The sequence below is a fragment of the Symphalangus syndactylus genome, chromosome 4, assembly GCF_028878055.3.
Source record: "Symphalangus syndactylus isolate Jambi chromosome 4, NHGRI_mSymSyn1-v2.1_pri, whole genome shotgun sequence".
NCBI classification, from domain to species: Eukaryota; Metazoa; Chordata; class Mammalia; order Primates; family Hylobatidae; genus Symphalangus; species Symphalangus syndactylus.
Window position 1 is genome coordinate 94,161,896 of NC_072426.2, and position 22,304 is coordinate 94,184,199.

The window sequence follows — 22,304 nt, forward strand, 5'->3', positions numbered from 1 at the left end:
GATAGATAGATAGATAGATAGATGAATCAAAGAAGAGAAAAAGGAGTTTATGCGAACTAAATGATTACTTTTCATTATCTAATGTTGGTAAATTAAGAAACAGATCCATAAGCATTTAATGTAGAGTTGCAAAGGCTAGCCATCTAAATAAATAAAAATAGAAATGGCTAAAAGACATTGCCTTGGGGAAGTGAATCGGGGTAGAGAGGGTTGGACCAAAAAGCTTGTTCTTCATCACAAACACGTATGCAACATTCTTGGTTTTAAAAAATATATAGGCTGGATGCGGTGGTGCATGTCTGTAGTCCCAGCTACTCGGGAGGCTGAGGTAGGAGGATTGCCCAGGAGAGTGAGCTGTAGTGAACTATGTTTGCACTACTGCACACCAGCCCGGGTGACAGAGCAAGACCCTGTGTCTAAAGAAACAAAAACAAAAACAACTCCCTCCCAATACAATGTAATATATTATTTTCATGTTGATTTTTAATTTAAAAACCACCTTCTCCATAAATAGATTTAAAAATCCGACGCTCAGAAAGGTGAAGCACCTTCATGGAGGTCACAATGCTCAGAAGAGGAGGGACCAGGAGTGGACACCCTATCTGCTGTTACCAGCACCCCTGAGCCGTGTAGGGCAGCTCCAAGGAACCCTGAGAGATCCTTCTCACCCAGCCTCCATTATTTGCCATCCAGCAGGCCACCATGTCTTTGCCCCTGCCCTTTTCTCTGCCTGGTGTATCCCTCCCAACTTTGTTCCCTGGAATTTGCCCGTTGATTTTTCAGGACCCAGCCTACTGTCCATTCCTCCATGACTATGACTCTCTTTTGTCCTCCCTCTGTACTCTGTCCCAAATATTTATAATCTCGCAGGATCATAAATATTTGGCTATCCACTTGTCCATTTTGCTGTCTCATTTGCTAGACTGTGAACATCTCAAGGCAGTAGTTTGTATTTTATTCAACCCTGCATCGCAACTCCCACTCCAGTGTCTGCCACTGGGCATTCAGAAGTGTCTGGGGAATTTGTGAATGGGTGGAGTGCATGTGTCTCTGACCCTAAGATTCTGGGCTGGTGGCCCGAGGCCCCAAACCCTGGCTGCAGGCCTGACAGCTGTGGAGGAGGCTGTTCCATCGGGTTCAAACTCATCCCTAAATGACTTTCCCACCCCCAGCCTTCATATTCTGCCACTCTCTGGCTTCCTTTTCTTCCTCCCTCATCCCAAGGCTTATCTGCAAATCTCAGCACTCCCAAAGGCATGTTTTAAGAGCCAAGTGGAGCCTTCCATCTGGAATGAATTAAATCACCAACAGAGTTATGTCCCCAAGTCAGCAGGAGCTCCAGGAAGGCTTTGGGAAAAGACCAGACCTTTCCTCCTTACAGGAACTAACTCAGAAGAAAAATAATGTGTTGGTAAGAGTTGCCCAAAGTTGGGGGAGCCGGGAGATGGATGAATTGAGCAAATCTCTTGCTAGACGTGTGCCCCATGCAGGTTTTCAGAGTCTCTAGGCCTCTTTTCTCACCTGGATAATAGGAACTGTTCCAGGTGGGGATTAAATGAGCCAAAGCTTGAGGAGGTGTTAGGAATAGTGCTACCCGAGGGTGGGTGCGCAGTCTACGTGTGAGCCTTCTTTCTTCTCTTATTCTTTTTCTCTATTTTTGTTTTTACTTTTATCATAATTATGTATGGACGCAGTTTAAAAGACAAATTATTCTTTTGTTACAACAAGAACCAGTTTCCTACCCTGTTCTCACTGTTTCTTTTTCCCCAGAGGCAATCACTCTCAACTCTTTTTACAGTAATTATTTTGGTATTTACTTTCATATTTCGAAATAACTTGTTTGTGTTGATACTTTTTGTATTTTCCATTTCAAGACTTACCAGTGGACTTTCTACTATGAAAAATAAGGGTCTGGTCTCTTTGACATACACCTCTCCTATCCTCATCGCCACCCCCCTCTCTCTCTCTCTCACACACACACACACACACACACACTTCTTGTGCTGCCCCCCAACTTCCCATTCTGATTTTGTTGTAATTTTGGTTAGAGCCATTTTCAGGATTCACATTTATTATAGTGTAAACACTATCCACAGCTGAGACATAAATTATATCACAGTTACTTTTTCTCTTCCAAGCAGTATTTTCTCCTCTGGAATTAATCATTATCATTTTGTTCTATTTTTTTTAAATGTTTTGTAGACTTCATTTTATCTGCCAAAACACTAATTCAGCTGTGTAAATCTCCTCTCAGTGTGTTCAGCCCTAATTGAGAATCTAGCATTTCTGTCTTTTTAGAAAAATTCCTCTGGGCCCCTCTGATCAGCTCCTCTTTGGCTGCCTGTCTCCAGGCTCACTGCACAGTTGGCCACAGGGATCTTCTTTCGCCTTTGTTATTTGTCTCTCTTGTGTTACATCTGTTTTCTGGATGCCAAGTCTTTCTCTTTCTTGGTTTACACCCTCATTTTGGGTGGGGTGCTTCTTCTAGTAGCTCCTGCAAGTGGGGACTGTTGAGGCAAGTACCTAAAAATATTCTTATTCTACCCTCACACTTGATTGATAATTTTGCTGGACATAGAATTTGAGTTTGAAAATAATCTGCCCTCAAAATTTTGAAGGCATTCCTGCACTGCCTCCTAGCTACTGTGTGCCTGGCAACGTCTAATGCCCTCGCAATGACTGATTCTTTGTATGTAACCTGTTTGTATCTCTGTCATCTTTAAGCATCTTCTTCTTCCTCCAAATGTTTCAACATTTCATCATCTTGTCTTCTTGCTGGGGATCTATTTTCATCAATTGTGCAGGACTCCTGCTGAGTCTTTTTGATCTGGGAATGGATGTCTTTCAGTTCTAGGAACATTTCCTGAGTCATTTTTTGATGACTTTCTTCCCCAGCATTCTCTCTGCTCTGTTTCTGGTGCTTCTATTGGTCAGATGTTGGACCTTGAACTTGTCCTTTGATTTTCTCATCTTTTCTTTCTTGATTTCCTCATCTTTTCTTTCTTGATTTCAATGTCTATATTTTTTTCTCTACTTTCTGACAGAGTTTCTCAGTTTCATTTTCCTTTCTAATGAATCTTTTTCTTTCTTAAAATTACACATTCTTGTTTGAAAATTTAACAGATTTTTTTTTTTTTTTTTGAGACGGAGTCCTGCTCTGCCACCCAGGCTGGAATGCAGTGGCACGATCCTGGCTCACTGCAACCTCCACATCCCGGGTTGAAGCATTCTCCTGCCTCAGCCTCCAGAGTAGCTGGGACTACAGGCGCGAGCCACCAAGCCCAGCTAATTTTTGTATTTTTAGTAGAGATGGGGTTTCACCACGTTGGCCAGGATGGTCTTGATCTCTTTACCTCCTGATCTGCCCGCCTCAGCCTCCCAAAGTGCTGGGATTACAGGCATGAGCCACCACTCCTGGCCAACAGATCTTATTTCCAGAGCAGTTTCAAGTTTCCAGACAAATTGAACAGAAAATCTAGAGCTCCCACACAGCGCCTCTTCCTCACACACAACTTCCCCAATTAACATCTTGCATTAGTGTGGTACGTTTGTCACACCTGATGAGCCAGTATTGCTATATTATTATTAACTAGAGCCTCTAGTTTACATAAGGGCTCACTCTTTGTATTGTGCATTCAATGGATTGTGACAAATATATGTCATGTATCGACCATTACATACTTCATGCAAAATATTATATCTTCAATCCCTTGAAAAAATGTGTTCTTCCTACTCATCCCTTCCTTCCTCTGCCCCCAAGCTTCAGGCAGTTGAAATTATTAGCTTCTCTATAGTTTTGTCTTTTCCAGAATGCCATATTTTGGAATTATATTGTATGTAGCCTGTTCACATTGGCCTATTTCACTTAGTAATATACATTTACAGTTCCTTCATGTTTTTTCCATAGCTTGATAATCATTTCTTTTTATCACTGAATAATATTCCATTATATGGATATACCACAGTTTGTTTATCAATTCACCTATTGAAAGATAACTCAGTTACTTCCAGTTTTTGGCAATTATGAATAAAGTTGCCGTAAACATTCATATAAAGGTTTTTGTGTGGACATCAGTTTTCAACTCATCTGGGTAAATACCAAAGAGCTGGATCATTGGTAAGCTCACATGGTTAGATTTGTAAGAAGCTTCCAGATTGTTCTCCAAAATGGCTATGCCATTTTCCATCCCCACCAACAATGAATGAGAGTTCCTGTTCCCTCAGTTCTCACCAGCATTTCAGATTGTGGTGTTTGGATTTTAGCCATTCTAATAGGTATGAAGTGATATCTCATTGCTATTTTAATTTGAAATTCCCTAATGACATATGATGCTGATTATCTTTTCACTTGCTTATTTACCATCTGTGTATCTTCTTTGAAGAGGTAACTCTTCAGGTATTTTACCCATTTTTAAATTGGGTTGTTTGTTTTCTTATTATTGAGTTGTAAGAGTTTTTTTAATATTTTGAATATAAGTTCTTTATGGGATATATGTTTGCAAATATTTTCTCCCAGCCTTTGGTATGTCTTTTTATTCTCTTAATCTAGTGAGTTTTTATTCTTATTGTGTGTTTAATTTCCAAGTCTATTTTTGTTTGCTGAATATTCATTTTTACATTTCTTTTTGTTTCAGGTATGCAACAATTTCTCTCGTCTCTCTGAGGATATTAATGACAGTTTTTCTTGAAGTTTTCTTCTCCCTGAACAGCCTCTATTTCTTCCAAGTTGCTTTTCTTTCTTAACAGGAGCTTTCCTCAAATGACAGGTGATTCTTGACTGTCTTCTTATCTGAAGAAGACACCAAAATATCTTACTGAATTGTGTGTGTGTGTGTGTGTGTGTGTATGCGTGTGCGCACACGCGCGCACACATGTGTTTTGGGGTTGAGGGTGCTTGGTGACTGAGGGCTCCTCTCTAGGGTAATCAGGCTGAGCATTTTGTTAGGGAGGCTGCCTGTACAGTCCTTGCCCAGACCTTATAAGCCTGGCTGCTCATAGTTTGATATTTTAGTGGGGAAACAAGACTGGAGGTCTCAACGTCTAGTAAGTAAACATCTATTTATTTTTATTTAAAAAATTTTTTTAGAGACCAGGTCTTGCTCTGTTGCCTAAGCTGGAGTGCAGTAGCGTGATCACAGCTCACTTCAGCCTCCAAACTCCTGGACACAAGCAATCCTCCTGCATCAGCCTTCTGAGTAGCTGAGACTACAGGTGCATGCCGCCATGCCCAGCTAATTAAAAAAAAAATTTTTTTTTCTGTAGAGACAGGGTCTCGCTATGCTGTCTAGGCCGGTCGAAAACTCCTGGCCTCAAGCAATCCTTCCACCTTAGTCTCCCCAAATGCTGGGAAGGCATGAGCCACTGTACCTGCCCCCATTATTTTTTAAATTTTTATTACTTTTTAATTGACAAAGCTGTATATATTTATGGCATACAACATGATGTTTTGATTATGTATACGTTGCAAAATGGCTAAAACAAGCTAATTAGCAGAGGTATTACCTCCCATACTTATCATTTTTTTTTTGTGGTGAGAACATTGGAAATCTACTACCTTAAACATTTTCAAGTATACAACACATTGTTATTAACCATAGTCATCATGTTATACAATAGATCTCTTGAACATACTCTTCCTAACTCAAATTTTGTATTCTATGACCAACAACTTAATCCTACCAACCCCCAGTCCCTGGTAACCACCATTCTACTCTGCTTTTATGAGTTCTACTTTTTTAGATTCCACATGCAAGTGAGATTATGTGGTATTTGTCGTTCTGTCCTGGGCTTACACCACCTAACGTAATGCCCTCCAGGTCCATCCATGTTGTTACAAATAGCAGGATTTCCTTCTTTTTTATGGCTGAATAGTACTCCATTGTGTATATGTACCACATTTTTTAATCCATTCATCTGTTGATGAATGCTTAGATTGCTTCCATATCTTTGCTATTGTAAATAATGCTGCAATGATCATGGGAGTTCAGAAATCTCTTGACATATGATTTCATTTCTTTTGCATATATCCCGGGAAATGAGATTGCTGGATCACATGGTAGCTCTGCTTGTAATTTTTTGGGGAACCTCCATAACTGTTGCCCATAATGGCTGTAGTAGTAAGTAAACTTATTTTATTTATTTATTTATTTGAGATGGAGTTTAGCTTTTGTTGCCCAGGCTGGAGTTCAGTGGCGTGATCTTGGTTCACTACAACCTCTGTCTTCCAGGTTCAAGCGATTCTTGTGCCTTAGCCTCCAGAGTAGCTGGGATTACAGGCACCCTCCACCACACCCGGCCAACTTTTTTGTATTTTTAGTAGAGACGGGGTTTCATCATGTCGGCCAGACTGTCCTCAAACTCCTGACCTCAGGTTATCCGCCCGCCTCGGCCTCCCAAAGTACTGGGATTACAGGCATGAGTCACCTTGCCTGGCTGTAAACTTCTTTTTAATACATATTTTTAATACTCCACACCCCTCAATGCTTGGTGTCTTTCTGTCTGTGCACTCCATGTTATCTTTTCTAGATAATGAGCCTCTAGATTTGGCTGAGGTGGAGTGCAGATTGTTCCTCATCTGTGTGGTGAGGTGAACAGATCTGGGGTTTACCTACTTCTTAGACTTTTTAGACTTTTGGGGACATAATATATTAAGTTTATTCCAAGGGGGAATTTTCACCTTCCCTCGGTGTTTTAATATTCTACAAGAGTGACATCTAATGTCTTTTCAGTTTATTTGTGGACTTCAGTTTTAAAATTAGAAGTAGGGATACTATACACATATGTATCTTACTCTAATTTCTAATAATCTATTTTCAAAAAATATAATGGAATTATTTTTATGTCATCCTAAGATAAGATTTACTAAAATTTATTCTTTCTGGTCATCTATTCATCCAGAGATCTAGGTTTATTACCCTCAATCTGTACTTACCAGGAATAAATTTGAGCACTACACTTGTACCAGGAATTTTTTTTTTTTTTTTGAAATGGAATCTCGCTCTGTCGCCCAGGCTGCAGTGGAGTGGCATGATCTTGGCTCATTGCAACCTCTGCCTCCTGGGTTCAAGCGATTCTCCTGTCTCAGCCTCCCGAGTAGCTGGGACTACAGGCACCCACCACCATGCCCAGCTAATTTTTGCATTTTTAGTAAAGATGGGGTTTCACCATGTTGGCCAGGTTGGTCTTGAACTCCTGACCTTGTGATCCACCTGCCTTGGCCTCCCAAAGTGCTGGGATTACAGGCATGAGCCACTGCGCCTGGCCCAGAAAATACTTCTATATATTTTAGTGAAGTAGATTGTTCAGGGCATTCTGGGTTTTAGCTAGCATTATTTAGCATTTGTTGTTTCTATTGATTTTTTGAAAATAAACTTTTTATTTAGTAGTCATGTCTCCTTAGCCTCCTCTTGGCTGTGACAGTTTCCCACACCTTCCTTGCTTTTGATGACTTTGACTATTTTAAGGAGTGTTGGTTAGGTATTTTGTAGAATATCCTTCAATTGGGATTTGTCTGATATTTTTCTTGTGGTTAGACCAGGCTTGTGTGTTCTTGAGAGAAAGACCATAGAGATGCCTTATATCAAGCTTACATACTGTCAACATGACTAATCACTGATGTGTAACTTTGCTCATCTGGCCGAGATCGTGTTTGTCAGGTTTACCCTCTGTAAAGTCATTCTTTCTACCCCCCACTCCACCGCTTTCCACACCGTATTCATCACAAGAAAGTCACTATGCACAGCTCATGTTTAAGGACTGGGGAGCTATGTTCTACATCCTTGAGGGAAGAGTCTCTCCACAAATTATTTGAGATTTTTCTGAACAAGATATTTGACTATTCTTCTCTGTTTATTTATTAAATCATTATATCAGTATGAGCTCACAGGTATTTATTTTGTATTTTGGGTTATAATCCAATATTTATTTAGTTGCTCAAATTGGTCCAGCTTTGGCTATTAGGAGCTCTTTCAGTATGGCAGTTTGACACATACCCATTATTGTGGGTGCATTGTGTGTGTGTGTGTGTGTGTGTATGTGTTGTTGTTGTTGTTGTTGTTGTTTAATTGAGCACTTATTTACTTTCTGGTACTACAAGGTGCTCCAGGCTTATCTTGTATATTTCTGGTCCCAGTTCTAGAATTGGCCATTTCTCCAAGGACCTTTGATTCCTTTTATTGGAAAATGATATTAGAAACCAAGATCTGGGTGATAGAGGTGCTCATTGATGTTGAGATGTCATTGCTTCTAGGCCTGCCCATTGGACAAAGCAAGAAATATATGTGTGCATGGTAACCCTTGAAACACAAAACATAAAAACATAAATGTTTCTATATGTAACCAATGACATGGTATCCGTATTAAGCTAAGCATGAGTTCATATGGTTCACTCCCACTCTAAACCATTAATAAATTGATCATTCTAGCCTCTTCCCCTTACTGATCTGTAACCTCCCACTCCAACAGTGAGAAACCAGGCTCCAGCCACTTACCCAATTGTTCAGTTCTGGTATACATATATAGCAGTATCAAAATTGTTAGCCTGTGCTCCATGGGAAATAACTAGATTATAACTACAGCACAGTAATTATGTTCAGTTTTTTCCTTTAGTGTACAGATTCCACTCATTTCCAAAGTTACTTGGGTCAGCACGTTTTCCCTTCATCACCTTCAGTCAGCTTGGTTCCTGCATTTGTAACACAGTTAAATTGTTTTGTCACATTCTTCGTTCCACTCTGGGACCTGCTGACCTCCTAAATAATTTTTTTCAATTTTGCATAAATTGAGGTTCATTCTTTGTGCTGTAAAGTCTTATAGATTTTGGCAATTGCACCATTACAGTATCATACAAAATAGTTTCACAGCCCTAAAAATACCCTGTGCTTTACTCAACCCTTCCCAACTCACTGACAGTCACTAATTTTTTACTTTCTCTATAGTTTCATCTTTTCTAGAATATCCTACATTTGGAATCAAATAGTGTACAGTCTTTTCAAAATTGGTTCTTTCACCTAGCAATATACATTTAAGATTCACTCATGCGTTTTCAAACTTGATAGCTCATTTATTTTTGACAATGAATAATATTCGATTGTAGGAGTATGCCACAGTTTATCCATTTACCTATTCAAGGACGTCTTGGATGCATCTAGTTTGTAGTGATTAGGAATAAAGCAGCTGTAAACATTTGCATGCAGGTTTTTGTGAGGGCATATGTTTGCAAATCAGTTGGGTAATAAAACAGACTTTTGATCAATGATTTTATTTTTTTTGGATCTACCATCTTCAGCCCACTTCCAGAGGAAAGGGATACTGCCTGTTCTCGAGCTTTTTGGAGGTTCTGCAATATAAATGAACTTGCTCCATGGCTTTTCACCTGCCCAGTTATGATCAGCTTTCTTTGGTCTACTGAGTCAGTTACACTCTTTTGTCATCGTTCCAGGCTGAAAACTTATGTTGCATAACTCCCTTTTCTAGTCTCACTATTGTGTGGGTTTATACCTTTTCTTGTCCCTTTTTCTGTCATTTTAGTGGGATGGAGTAAAAGCTAATGCCAGTGCTCAATCCACCAATTTCAACCAGAGGTATCCCCCTTTCCTTTCTTAGAGGTTCAGACTTGAGCTCCCTCAGGTTGAGGTTGGTAGAGCCAGCATCAGTAAAGTCACAGCAGCTGTGACTCCGAATCTCTCTCCCCGCACCTGTCCCAGTAAAGCTAGGTTCCAACCCTCTGCCCTTAGGGCTTTGAAGGCCCTAACCTATTGAGAAGGGAGAGGAATTGGCTCAGCATTCTGAAATGGAGGCCCCAGAGTATGGTGGTGTCTGGATATGGCTCAGCCTGGAGAAAAGACACTGATGGAGGGACAGGGAAAAGGGGCAAAGTTGACAGGACCCCAAGAATACACTTGAAACTAAATACTTCTCCAGTCCCTGTTTGTCACCTCCACCCTCATTTCCCTAACAAATAGTGCCTCGCAGCAGACTTTCTGGAGGAAACAACAGAGGTGATAAAGGTTAGGGTTAGACAGAGTCCATAAAGAAATGACTCATCATTAAATGGAATCCTCTCCCTCTGCCCACCCCTCACAGCCTCGGCCTTTAACTTTTCTCTCTGTTCACTCTCCTAGGCACCTTCTCCCTGGGTGGTTTCATCCACTCAGCACCCTCACTTACAGCCTATATCCTAAGGACACTCTAGGTGCTACCTGCAGCCGAGTGCCCTGCCTGAACTTTAGCTGAGTAGAGATGGCTTGCCCTGGCTGTACCACCTGCCTCCTATGACACTCCTTTCCTCTTCTGATCACACCCCTTCTGATTGGGGCTTCTGAAAAAGTCCTCAAAATTTCTGGCTCGCTTATGGATCTTTTTATTTCTGAGAACTGTTATGTATTTATATGGTAGCTTTTCAATATCTGCTTGGCTTCGAAGGCCATGCTATGAAGATTGAACCTCTATGTCTCATTGCTATGGTGACAGCAGTAAAAGTGATAGTGCTTTGTGATCCCTTTATTTGGTTGTTACAACACATCAGGAGCTAGCTTCAAAATAAAATCATGATTATTGTAAAAGAAACCTCAAAAGTATATCTGTTTTTGAAAATGTATTAAGAGGTTTAGTTTATGAGATGTATGAAGGAATTAAGTTCAGACTTGAAAATTCATACCTTTATGATACTACAGTATAATTTAAAATTGCCAAGAAAAGAGTTATTTCTTTTTCATAAACTGAACTCTAATTAATTAATTAATTTACTTATTGTTTTTTAAAAATAGGATCTCACTCTGTTGCCCAGGCTGGAGTGCAGTGGTGTAATCATAGCTCACTATAGCCTCAACCTGCCAGGCTCAAGCAACCCACCTGCCTCAGCCTCCCAAGTAGCTGGGACTACAGGAATGCACCACCACAGACGGCTAATTTTTAAAGTTTTTTTAGAGATGAGTTCTCACTATGTTGCCACAGGCTGGTCTCAAACTCCTAACTCCCAGTGATCCTCCCACCTTGACCCCTCCAGAGTGCTGGGATTACAGGGCTGAGCCACCACATCTGGTCCTAGAACTCTTGTTAATGTCTTCTTTTTTTCCCCTTTTAAATTTAGGATTGAATTAAATTTATTCATTTATGACTTCTTCTTAAAATAAGACATGCCCCAATACCTTCTACTAGCTGGATTTTTTTTTTCTATTTAAAGTCCTTTAATTATTGTCTTCAAAATTATTTCTAACCCTTTAGTCTCTCTCTCTCTCTCTCTCTTTTTTTTTTTTAAAGAGTCTCACTCTGTTGCCCAGGCTGAAGTGCAGTGCTGTGATCTTGGCTCACTGCAACCTCTGCCTCCTAGGTTCAAGCAATTCTCATGCCTCAGTCTCCCAAGTAGCGGGGATTACAGGCACGCACCACCACACCCTGCTATTTTTTTATTTTGTAGTAGAGACAGGGTTTCACCATGTTGGCAAGGCTGGTCTTGAACTCCTGGCTTCAAGTGATCCACCTGCCTTGGCCTCCCAGAGTGCTGGGATGTCAGGCATGAGCCACTGCACCTGGCCTAACCACTTAGTCTCTTAAATCTACTTCATGATCTGGACCTTGGAGCTGGCCTCTGCTGCGTTGTCTGCCCCGGTCTGGTGGCACTGCTTGTAGTTCCCTAGTTGTTCCATGCTTTAGTCTGGAATGTCCTGCCTCTCTTCTTTACTTGGTTCACCCCCACACATAGCTGGGTGTCTCTCTGCAAGGCTTTGCCTGACCCTGACGACCTACTGAGACCTTGACATCCTTCCTGTGAGCTCTTGTAGCAGCAGGACCCAGTGGTGGTGTCTGATGTAATACTTGCTTCCTTATATTGTAAAAGTCTGTCTCTGTATGTCTCCCCTATGAATAACTCAAGAGATTGGAAAAAATAAAAAATAAATATCTTTGCTGCAATTTTTTTAGGTTCTGGGGGGTAGACAAGAAGGCTGTGTGACTTGAAATTGGAAGAGCTGTAATTTCTTCTCCTTTCCTGCAGTTCATTTTTGAAGGGCCTCATGGTATTTTGTCAGCCCCTAAACCACCTTCAGATGAGTGAAAATCCCTTCTTTGGGGAAGGATGATTCCCAGTGCCTCACCAGGGCACGGTTTAGGGTCTTACAGCCCCTCGGAAGTTTCTCTTAGTGTTTATTTCAACCTTCGGTCCTCCTACACTGTTGGCTCGCCTCTCCCCGGGGTCAACAGCAGCCTTGCAACTGTCTGGTTTCCTCTTTGAAAAATACATTGGAAGATTTGTTCCCATGGGAACAATGGGGTTAAAAACCTGGTTCCAAGGATGACTCCATAGTTATGTAACCAACTACCCAGCGATTATGCAATGTTCTCGCTGTCCCCAGACCTGCACCAGTAAACTTTTACCACCTACAGGACAGAACCCAAATGTCTTATCCTATAATTCATGTCATCCAGCATCTGTGACATTAACCTTGTCTCGGGTTCCAAAGAGTCAGCAGCTGTCAGGAGTGTGGGATCTGCAGCTGGACCACCTGGGTTCTCATCTGACTCTGCCATATACTTTCTGTGAGACCTTGGGCAAGTTACTTAACTTCTCTGTGCCTCAGTTTCCTTCTGTGTAAAGGGATAAATGATTGGTAATAGTAGTATGTGCCTCAAAGAGTCTTTAGGAAGAGTAAAAGAATTATAAGTGAAAAAGGTTCGGAACAGTGCCTGGTGCTTGAAAAGCGTTCAGTAGATGTTAGCCACTAATCCTACCTCCCTCACAGTCCAAGACAGACCCTCCTTCCAGTCAGACCCGACTACTCCCTTCTCCAACTCTAAAACTTCTGTTAGCTAAATAGATTGTCAAGGGGCTGGGCACAGTGGCTCACGCCTATAATGCCAGCACTTTGAGAGGCCGAGGCGGGTGGATCACAAGGTCAGGAGTTGGAAACCATTCTGACCAACATGGTGAAATCCCGTCTATACTAAAAATACAAAAATTAGCCTGGCGTGGTGGTACGCGCCTGTAATCCCAGCTACTCAGGAGGCTGAGGCAGGAGAATCGCTTGAACCCGGGAGGTGGAGGTTGCAGCGAGCCGAGATCCTGCCACTGCACTCCAGCCTGGGCGACAGAGTGAGACTCTGTCTTAAAAAACAAAAAAAAAATCGTCAAGGGCACAGATGAAATCTTCCTGTTACTACTCCTTTCCCTCTTTCCTCCTTCTTTTCCTTTTTCTATTATCAAGAAGAGCTACCATTTATTGAACACTCGTTACATGCTAGCTACTTTTCAAAAGTGATTTTCAAAATCTTCACAATAACCCTGAAAGGCTGGAAACATTGCCCCTGTTTTATAAATAAGACAGAAGTAATGTGTCAAATCACTTAACTGCTAAGTGGCAGAACTGAGAGTTGAACTGTGTCCCTCCTGCCTGACTGTGCCTTCTTCAGCCAGCTGTCACTCCTTCTCTGTTTTTTTTTGTTTGTTTGTTTTCTTGAGATAGGGTCTCACTCTGTTGCCCAGGCTGGAGTGCAATGGTACAATCACAGCTCATTGCAGCCTCGACCTCCTGGGCTCAGTTGCTCCTCCCACCTCAGCCTCCCTAGTAGCTGGGACTACAGGCATGCACCACCACGCCCAGCTAATTTTTGCATGTTCTGTAGACATGGGGTTTCGCCATGTTGCCCAGGCTGGTCTCAAACACTTGGGCTCAAGCAATCCTCCCATCTTGGCCTCCCAAAGTGCTGGTCCATTACAGGTGTGAGCCACCATGCCTGGCCTCTGCTTGTCTTATCATCAAACATTGACTGTTCACTACACCAGGCTGCAAGGCTATGGTTAGGCGACTCCGTGTTATGAATTGTATCACTTACAATGCTTTTGTTTCCAAGTAATAGAAAACTCAATGCAACTCAAGCTGGCTTAACTAGAAAGGAAATTCATTGTTCACAATAATGAAATAGCTAGAGCACAGGCAGACTTCAAGGAAGGGTGGGCCCAAGGGTTTCTTGATGTCCCAAGGAGACACTTTTCATGTTCTTTCAGCTCTGCCTTCTTCCGTGGTCCTGATCCCATCCTAACGCTGGCTCCTATTACAGCTTAGGGCAGCCGTCAGCACCAGTTCACGTGTCTCACATTAGAGTCTCCCCAGATCCTGAGACAAGGATATGACGATAAGGAGTTTATTTGGAAAATGATCTCAGAAACACCAGTAGGAACATGAGAAACCGATACAGGGAAGGAAAACAGCCCATAAAGGGCTATCTGAAAAATTACCTCTGGAAAACTAGAGTACAATCTTACTGAGGAATTTCAGGAACCAACATAAAACCACGTGTCAGAGCTGTCCCACTAAGTATGCATGGCACTTTGGGCCTGCCTTGGAGCAGGTGGAGTGGGCTCCAGCAGCCAGTGGAAAAAAAAAAAAGCAAAAGCCAGGCCAGGTGCCGTGGCTCATCCTTGCAGTTCCAGCACTTTGGGAGGCTGAGGTTGGAGGGTCACTTGAGCTCAGGAGTTCGAGATCAGCCTGGGCAACATGGCAAAATCCCATCTCCACAAAAAAGTACAAAAATTAGCCAGGCGTGGTGGTGCACACCTGTAATCAGCTACTCAAGCGGCTGAAGTGAGAGGATGACCTGAGCCTGGGAGGTCGCGGCTGCAGTGAGCCATCATCACACCACTGCACTCCAGCCTGGGTGATAGAGACCCTGTCTCAAAAAAGAAAAAAAAAGGCCGGGTGCAGTGGCTCATGCCTGTAATCCCAGCACTTTGGGAGGCCAAGGCAGGCAGATCACAAGGTCAGGAGATTGAGACCATCCTGGCTAACGCAGTGAAACCCCATCTCTACTAAAAATACAAAAAATTAGGCGGGTGAGGTGGCAGGCGCCTGTAGTCCCAGATACTCAGGAGGCTGAGGCAGGAGAATGGCGTGAACCCGGAGAGCAGAGCCTGCAGTGAGCCGAGATTGCGCCACTGCACTCCAGCCTGGGCGACAGAGCGAGACTCCGTTTCAAAAACAATAAAATAAAATAAAAAGCAAAAGCTGGTAATACGAGATAGGAGAATATGAGCAAGGGCACGAGCACATCTGTCGCACCAGGGCGTGTGCTTCCTCAGTCTGGCCAAAGACAGGGGACACTCCCTCCCACCATCATAACACACAAGTCCTGGGCCTTGCTCTGCTTCACCCTGCTGAGCTCCATGCCTTCACTGGAGCCAAAACCTGTGTCCCAGCGAATACTCTCTCCGGACGTCCTTGGTCTTCAGGTACTGCCCCCCCAGCAGCCACTGTGGCAAGAGATGTGGCTGTGCTGATTGATTGAGACAAACCAGGGCCTCCTCTAGTGCTGGGGGCGGGACCAGCCTCCCACCCCTCCCCACCCAGAACTGCATGGCAGCAGTTCCTGAACGCTGGGAGGGTAGGAAGGATGCTGAGAAGCCAGAAGCCATGTTCATCACATAATTTGTTTCCCTAAACCAAAAGGTGATAGTGGAGTGGAAATAAAGCTTGCAAGAGGAAGAGTATAGAAACCTGAAAACTCAGGGGAAGAGGACTTTATTTTCTTTTTATTTTATTTTTTGGAGATAGGGTCTCGCTCTGTTGCCCAGGCTGGTGTGCAGTGACATGATCATAGCTCACAGCAGCCTCAACTTCCCTCGCTCAAGAGATCCTCCTACCTCAGCCTCCTGAGTAGCTGGGACTACAGACACACACCACCACACCCGGCTAATTTTTAATTATTTTGTAGAAAATTTAAAATTTTCTATGCTGCCCAGCTGGTATCAAACTCCTGAGCTCAAGCCATCCTCTGGCCTTTGCCTCCCAAAGTGCTGGGATTATAGGTGTGAGCCACTGGGCCCTGCCTGGGAGAGGATTTTGAGAGTCTCATAGTTTAATTCACTTGTGTTGCTGTGATTCCTTCCTCATCTGTCCTCCAAGGTGACATTCAATCTCAGCTTGTATACCTCAGACCAAGGGGAGCTCACTCCTCCAGAGTAACCCACATTCGTTCTAGAGACGTCTATAACCCCTGGAAGTCTCTCTTCATATTGAGTCGCAACATTCCTTCCTGTGTCTTCTCCCATGGGCCCAGCCCTCCCCTCTGGGATATCCAGGACACATCTGCTTCATCTGTCCTAAATCTGAGTCCAACAGGAATGTGTAAACAGTGATTGCATTTTCCAAAGACTTCTCTGGAACAAACTGACCACTCCCAGGCCTGTCACCTCAAAGATGGTGGTCACAGAAGGGCCCCAACATCCGGAGTCGGGAGCTGGGGAGGCCCTTGAGGAAGGCATCTTGAAGCTGGAGGGCATCCGATGAGCATCTTCCCTGGAAGCATTGGTCAGTTTCCTGGTCAGTCACAGTTTACTGCTTAGAAACAAATGGCTTCAGTCACAGGGAGGAGCCCCAGGCCCCTCACGCATGTGTTTGTTGGAAGGATATGATCTCCCACACATACAAACACTGCCTCCTCCCACCCCATCAGTTCCCACAGGAGCTCTGCAGTGCCTAGGGAAGGCCATGTGCCTTGCAGCTTTAGTTCCTGGGGTCTAGGCTGCTCCCATCTGGCCACACACATCCAGTCCCCCCACCTAGTCCCAGGCCTGATCCCCCACCACCTAAGAGGTCTGCAAAGGGTGGGGCAGTACACCATGATAGAAGGGGTCTGGGCTGGAGTCCGAGCCCTCCAGGGATCCTGCTCTGCTCAGATAAGTATGTCTTTCAGAGCCTCAGTTTCCCTTATCTGAAAAACAGTGAAAGGAACTCATTTGAGGAGATGCTCAGGGAGTGGGAAGTACCGAGCACACGGTAGCTTCCTAACAGGCGTGTGTATTATGGTGTCTTATTGATGAGGTCTTCCCTTCACCTTCCCCGATTTTCAGAATCCATTGAGGGGATTTCAAATCCCATGTTCTAGCAATCCTGCAATTTGATGGCAAATAGTAACGTTCCTATCATGGAAACACTCCGGAAATCCTGTCTTAATCCAAGAAGGCCTCACATATTGATCAGACAGGCTGGTGGTCCCACGCTTTCCTCACCCCCTCTCCCCAGCTTTTATAGACCTTGTAGAAGATGATTGTAGTTGTGCCTTCCCCTCCCCTTCTTGGGAACTGTTCCACCCCATGCACACGCCTATAGAGGAGGCCCTTGCAATATTGTCACCCTTCCCCTGGGGCTCCGTTGACCTCAGGACAAGCTGGATTAGGCAGAGTTCTTCCCTTGGATTCGTTGGGTTGGAAGTGGAAGAATCCCAATCCTTCCTTCTCCAGGGCGTGCAGGTCTGGAGCTGCTGCCAGTGTGCAGTGTGGGGACAGAGCTGACAGGGAGGGAAACAGAGACAAGAGAAGCAGCATATTTGAGTTGCTGGTTTCTGTGTTCTTCAGCCCTGTCTGTCTCCTGCTTAGTGACACAAACCATCCTTAGGATCCAAGAGGAGCAGCCCTTTTCCAGCCTCTTCTGAGGTCCAGCTGATTGGACTTTGAGTGGACGTTTGACCAGAGAGAATTAATCCAGAAGCCAGGCAGGTCCACTATCTCCTAGAGTTGGAACATAGAGTGCCAGGGTCCAGTGTTTCCAGGGCTGCACTGGTGAGGTAAGTAGACAGAACCTTCAGACTGGTCATGAGGATTCTTACATAACAGAGAAAAACAGAAGTCCCTGAAGCCTGAGGAGGTTGGGGCAGAGACAGGAGGGAGGCTGGGAGAGGGGCTGCCTGGGCTCCGGTCAGATTCTCCCTTTGTGTCTTCACTGCCTTGAAAGTCCTGCCCTGGCTGCCGTCAGGTACCATCAGATATTTCTGCACCTATTTGGCAAATCTTCCCTTTTTCTCAAGCTACTTTGCCAGGGCTCCTGTTCCAGGTCCCTGGCTGTCCTGTCCTTCAACATGGAGGCAACAGAGTCTGTGATCCCCCATAGGGGGCGTTGCAGAACAAGTTCTCACAATTGACCAGGGAGTTTACAGCCTTCCTTTTTTTTTTTTTGAAACAGAGTCTTGCTCTGTCAACTGGACTGCAGTGTAGTGGCTGCAACCTCCGCCTCCTAGTTCAAGTGATTCTCCTGCCTCAGCCTCCTGAGTAGCTGGGATTACAGGTGCACACTACCACTCCAGGCTAATTTTTGTATTTTTTAGTAGAGACGGGGTTTCACCATGTTGGCCAGACTGGTCTTGAACTCCTGACCTCAGGTTATCCGCCTGCCTCGCCTCCCAAAGTGCTGGGATTACAGGCGTGAGCCACCACGCCCGGCCTACAGCCTTCTTTTGTTCAATTGAGATATGATTCACATAACATATCACTCACCTTTTTAAAAGACATCATTTAGTGTTTTCTAGTGTATTCACAGAGTTGTGCAACCATTACCACTATCAAATTCCAGGACATTTCCTTTTTTTTTTTTTTTTTTTTTTTTTTGAGACGGAGTCTCGCTCTGTCGCCCAGGCTGGAGTGCAGTGGCGCGATCTCGGCTCACTGCAAGCTCCGCCTCCCGGGTTCACGCCATTCTCCTGCCTCAGCCTCTCCGAGTAGCTGGGACTACAGGCGCCCGCCACCACGCCCGGCTAATTTTTTGTATTTTTAGTAGAGACGGGGTTTCACCGTGGTCTCGATCTCCTGACCTCCTGCTCCGCCCGCCTCGGCCTCCCAAAGTGCTGGGATTACAAGCGTGAGCCACCGCGCCCGGCAGGACATTTTCATTACCACAGAATGAAACCCCATACTCTCTAGTGGTCACTTGCCATTCTCCCTCCACCCTCCCCAGCCCCTGGCATCCAACAAACTGCTTTCTGTGTCTACAGATTTGCCTACTCTGGACATTCATATAAATAGAATCATACAAAACTTGACCTTTTAAGTATGGCCGTTTTCACTTACCATAACGTTTTCAAGGTTTATTTAGGTTGTAGCATGCATCAGTACTTTACTTTTTGTAATGGCCGAATAATGTTCACATTTTTTGTATCCATTCATCCATTGATGGATATCTGGGTTGTTTCCACTTTTTGTCTATTGCGAGTAGTGCTTCTATGAGCATTTGTGTACAACTATTTAAGTATCTGTTTGTTTTCAATCCTTTGGGGTATAGACTTGGAAGTGGGATTGCTGAGTCATGTGGTAATTCTATGTTTAACTCGTTGAGGAGCCACCAAAGTATTTTCTTTTTTAAAATTTAAAAAAATTTTTTTTTTTTTTTTTTTTTTGAGACAGAGTCTCCCTATGTCACCCAGGGTGAAGTGCAGTGGCGCAATCTCAGCTCACTCTAGTCTCCACCTCCAGGGTTCAAGTGATTCTCTTGCCTCAGCCTCCTGAATAGCTGGGATTACAGGCGCCTGCCAGCACATCTGGCTATTTTTTGTATTTTTTAGTGGAAATGGGGTTTCACCATGTTGGCCAGACTGGTCTTGAATTCCTGACCTCAAGCGATCTGCCTTCCTTGGCCTCCCAAAGTGCTGGGATTACAGGCGTGAGCCTCTGCTCCCAGCCCCAAACTGTTTTCTATAGTGGCTGCACCATTTTACATTTCTACCATCCATGTTTGAGGGTTCCAGTTTCTCCACATCTTTGCCTATCTTAGTGGGTATGAAGTGGGATCTCACTGAGGTTTTGATTCACATTTCCCAAATGACTAATGATATTGAGCATTTTCTCATGCACCTATTGGCCATTTGTGTGTCTTTTTTAAAGAAATGTTTATTTTCCCATTTTAAAAATTGGGTTATTTGATTTGTTTTCATTTGTTTTAATTTTTTTAATTTAATTTTTATTTGTTTATTTATTTATTTATTTTGAGACTGAGTATGAAATTGGCTAATTTTTGTATTTTTGGTAAAGATGGGGTTTCACCATGTTGCCCAGACTTGTCTCAAACTCCTGGGCTCAAGCCTTGGCCTCCCAAAGTGGTGGGATTACAGGCATGAGCCACCGTGCCTGGCCTTCTTTGTTTTTGACAGAGGGTTTCCTCTGTCTCCCAGGGTGGAATCCAATAGCCTGATCATGGCTCACTGCTGCCTTGACCTCCCAGTCTCAAGTGATCCTCCCAGCTCAGCCTCCCAAGTAGCTGAGACCACAGGTGCCCATCACCATGTCCAGATACTTTTAAAAAAATTTTTTTTGTAGAGAAAGGATCTCCCTATGTTGTCCAGGCTCATCTAGAACCCCTGGGCTCAAGCAATCCTATAGCCTTGGCCTCCCAAAAGTACTGGGATTACAGACATGAGTCACGACGTCCAGCCTTTTTTCTTTAAATCAATGAGTTGTAGTAGCTTTTCTTATGTATTGTGGCTACAGGTCCCTTATCAGATACATGATTTGCAAATATTTTCTCCCATTCTGTGGGTTGCCCTTTCACCTCTTTGATAGTATCCTTTGAAGCACAAATGTTTTAATTATTCTGTTTATCCACTTTGTTGTTGTTGCTTGAGTTTTTGGTGTCATATCTAAGATATATGCCTTTTTCCTTAAGTTCAGATTCTTTCCGTCTGTTGAGTTCTGGATTCTGCCTGATGTTTGCAAATGTCTTTTCTACCACTTGCATTTTGAACAAGCCTATCTGTCTCAGACTTGAAAAAAACAGAAGTCCCTGGAGCCTGAGGAGGTTGGGGCAGAGACAGGAGGGAGGCTGGGAGAGGGGCTGCCCAGGGACAATGATCAACTCTGAAAAAAAAACCAAGCCCACACTGTGCAATTAATTAGAACTTTTAATGATGAACACAATAATGACCCAGTGGTCGCTAAGTCCTCCCTTGGGTGTAACCTCATATTGCAGAAAAAATCCATTCTCTCTTCACAGGTTCTGAGGTGAACTTTGATTTGAAGGCCCCAGAGGATGGTAAGACCCTAGTACAATGGAGGGAGTCAAGAATGGCTGTCCTGCTTGGAGCAAGACCACCAGTAGCAGGACAGTTCACTAAGCCTGGCTTCCCACCAAGCCAAGGGTGGCACTTTGTCCTAGGGCAATGGTGGTGGCTGGGAGCTGGCACTGCCTCTCTCACTTCAAGGGAGAAAATGTACAGTCCCTGGGCATGATCAAGTCCCTGTCACTATCAGGTCAGGCTGAGATAGTAACACAGGCAGGGCAGGCAGAAAACAGAGAACTGGGGAAGGCGGCTGCTCTGCTCCTGGTCTCCAGGGACACTCTGTGGGCTGTAGTGCTTTCTGGTCAGCCGACTTGGAGCTGACCGCTGTGGGAAGCTTGTCTCTGGGGATCTTCCCAGGCCAAACCAGGGCAAGCCAACCCCGAACCAAGCACATCTTCTGCCAGAAGACAGGGACCACAGCTGACCAGCCTCAGATTCCAGGCTGCCCACACCCATGGGCTTTGGCTGAACCCACAAGCACATTCAGATGGGTCATAGCTGTGAGAGCTCCCGCTGTGAGCCTGTACCCGGCTCCACAGCGCCCTCTGCCCTGGCCCTCAGCACTAGGCCTGGCACACTCTGGGTGTCTGGGTTGGTAACTCCACAGTCCAACGTCCATGCTAACCTCCTAGGACATGGAAAGAGTGTGGACTTTGCATGCTGGATTACCATTTAATCCAGGTGTGAACTGGGGCAAGTCACTTAACACCTGTGAATGTCTCTCCCACATCTGGCAAAATGAGGTGTCTGGTGTCATAGGGTGGCTGTGAGAACAAATGAGGTAGGGGATATGCATTAGTCAGAGAAATGGAGCCAATAGAATATATGGATGCAGATATATAAGAGGGGATTTGTGATGAGAATTGGCTCACGTGATTATGAAAGCCAAGAAGCCCCATGCTGTGCCACTGCAAGCTGGAGAACCAGGGAAGCTGACAGTATAACTCTCAGTCGAAGACTAGAGGCCTGCGAATCTGCAGGAGGTGCAGGTTTAAGTCCTGAGTCTGAAGGCCCGAGAACCTGGAGCTCTAATGTCTGAGGGAAGAGGAAGATAGAAGTCTCAGCTGCAGAAGAGAGAGTGAATTCCCCTTTAGTCCACCTTTTTGTTCTATTGGGCTCTCAGTGGATTAAATGATGTTCACACAGGTGTGGAAGATCTTCCTAACTCAGTCTACTGATTCCAGTGCTAATCTCTTCCAGAAACACCCCCGAGGACATACAGAAATAATGTTTTACCAGCTATCTGGGCATCCCTCAACCCAGCCAAGTTGATGCCTGAAATTAACCATCACAGTGTATAAGGGTCTAATGTAACACAGAACTGACAAAATGAGCTGACAAATGGAAAATATTGTCATCATTAACCACAGAACCAATTTTCAGTCCTGATCTTCCTTTACCTGATATCTTTCTGAATCTCTTCTTTAATCTCCTAAATTGGCATCTGTCAGCCCAGATCTTTCTCCTGAAGATTGACTACCCAATTGGTCCCA

General features: G+C 44.1%; 2 long non-coding RNA genes across 4 annotated transcripts; one reads left to right on the forward strand and one right to left on the reverse strand.

The window, feature by feature from the left end:
- Window positions 1-13,992: 13,992 nt before the first annotated feature.
- Window positions 13,993-17,491, reverse strand: LOC129480306 (uncharacterized). 3 transcript variants are annotated; one of them, XR_010120419.1, is made up of 4 exons: window positions 17,376-17,491; window positions 17,147-17,277; window positions 16,181-16,325; window positions 13,993-14,108 (listed from the first exon to the last, which is right to left on the reverse strand). It is a non-coding gene; the product is annotated as an uncharacterized lncRNA (long non-coding RNA). The 3 variants fall into 3 exon arrangements; XR_010120418.1 differs by lacking the exons at window positions 13,993-14,108; window positions 16,181-16,325 and adding an exon at window positions 16,507-16,701; XR_008656980.2 differs by lacking the exons at window positions 13,993-14,108; window positions 16,181-16,325 and adding an exon at window positions 16,734-16,880.
- Window positions 17,492-17,611: 120 nt separating this feature from the next.
- LOC129480307 (uncharacterized) lies at window positions 17,612-22,091 on the forward strand. The gene is made up of 3 exons (XR_008656981.2): window positions 17,612-17,741; window positions 20,745-20,783; window positions 21,958-22,091. It is a non-coding gene; the product is annotated as an uncharacterized lncRNA (long non-coding RNA).
- Window positions 22,092-22,304: the final 213 nt, after the last annotated feature.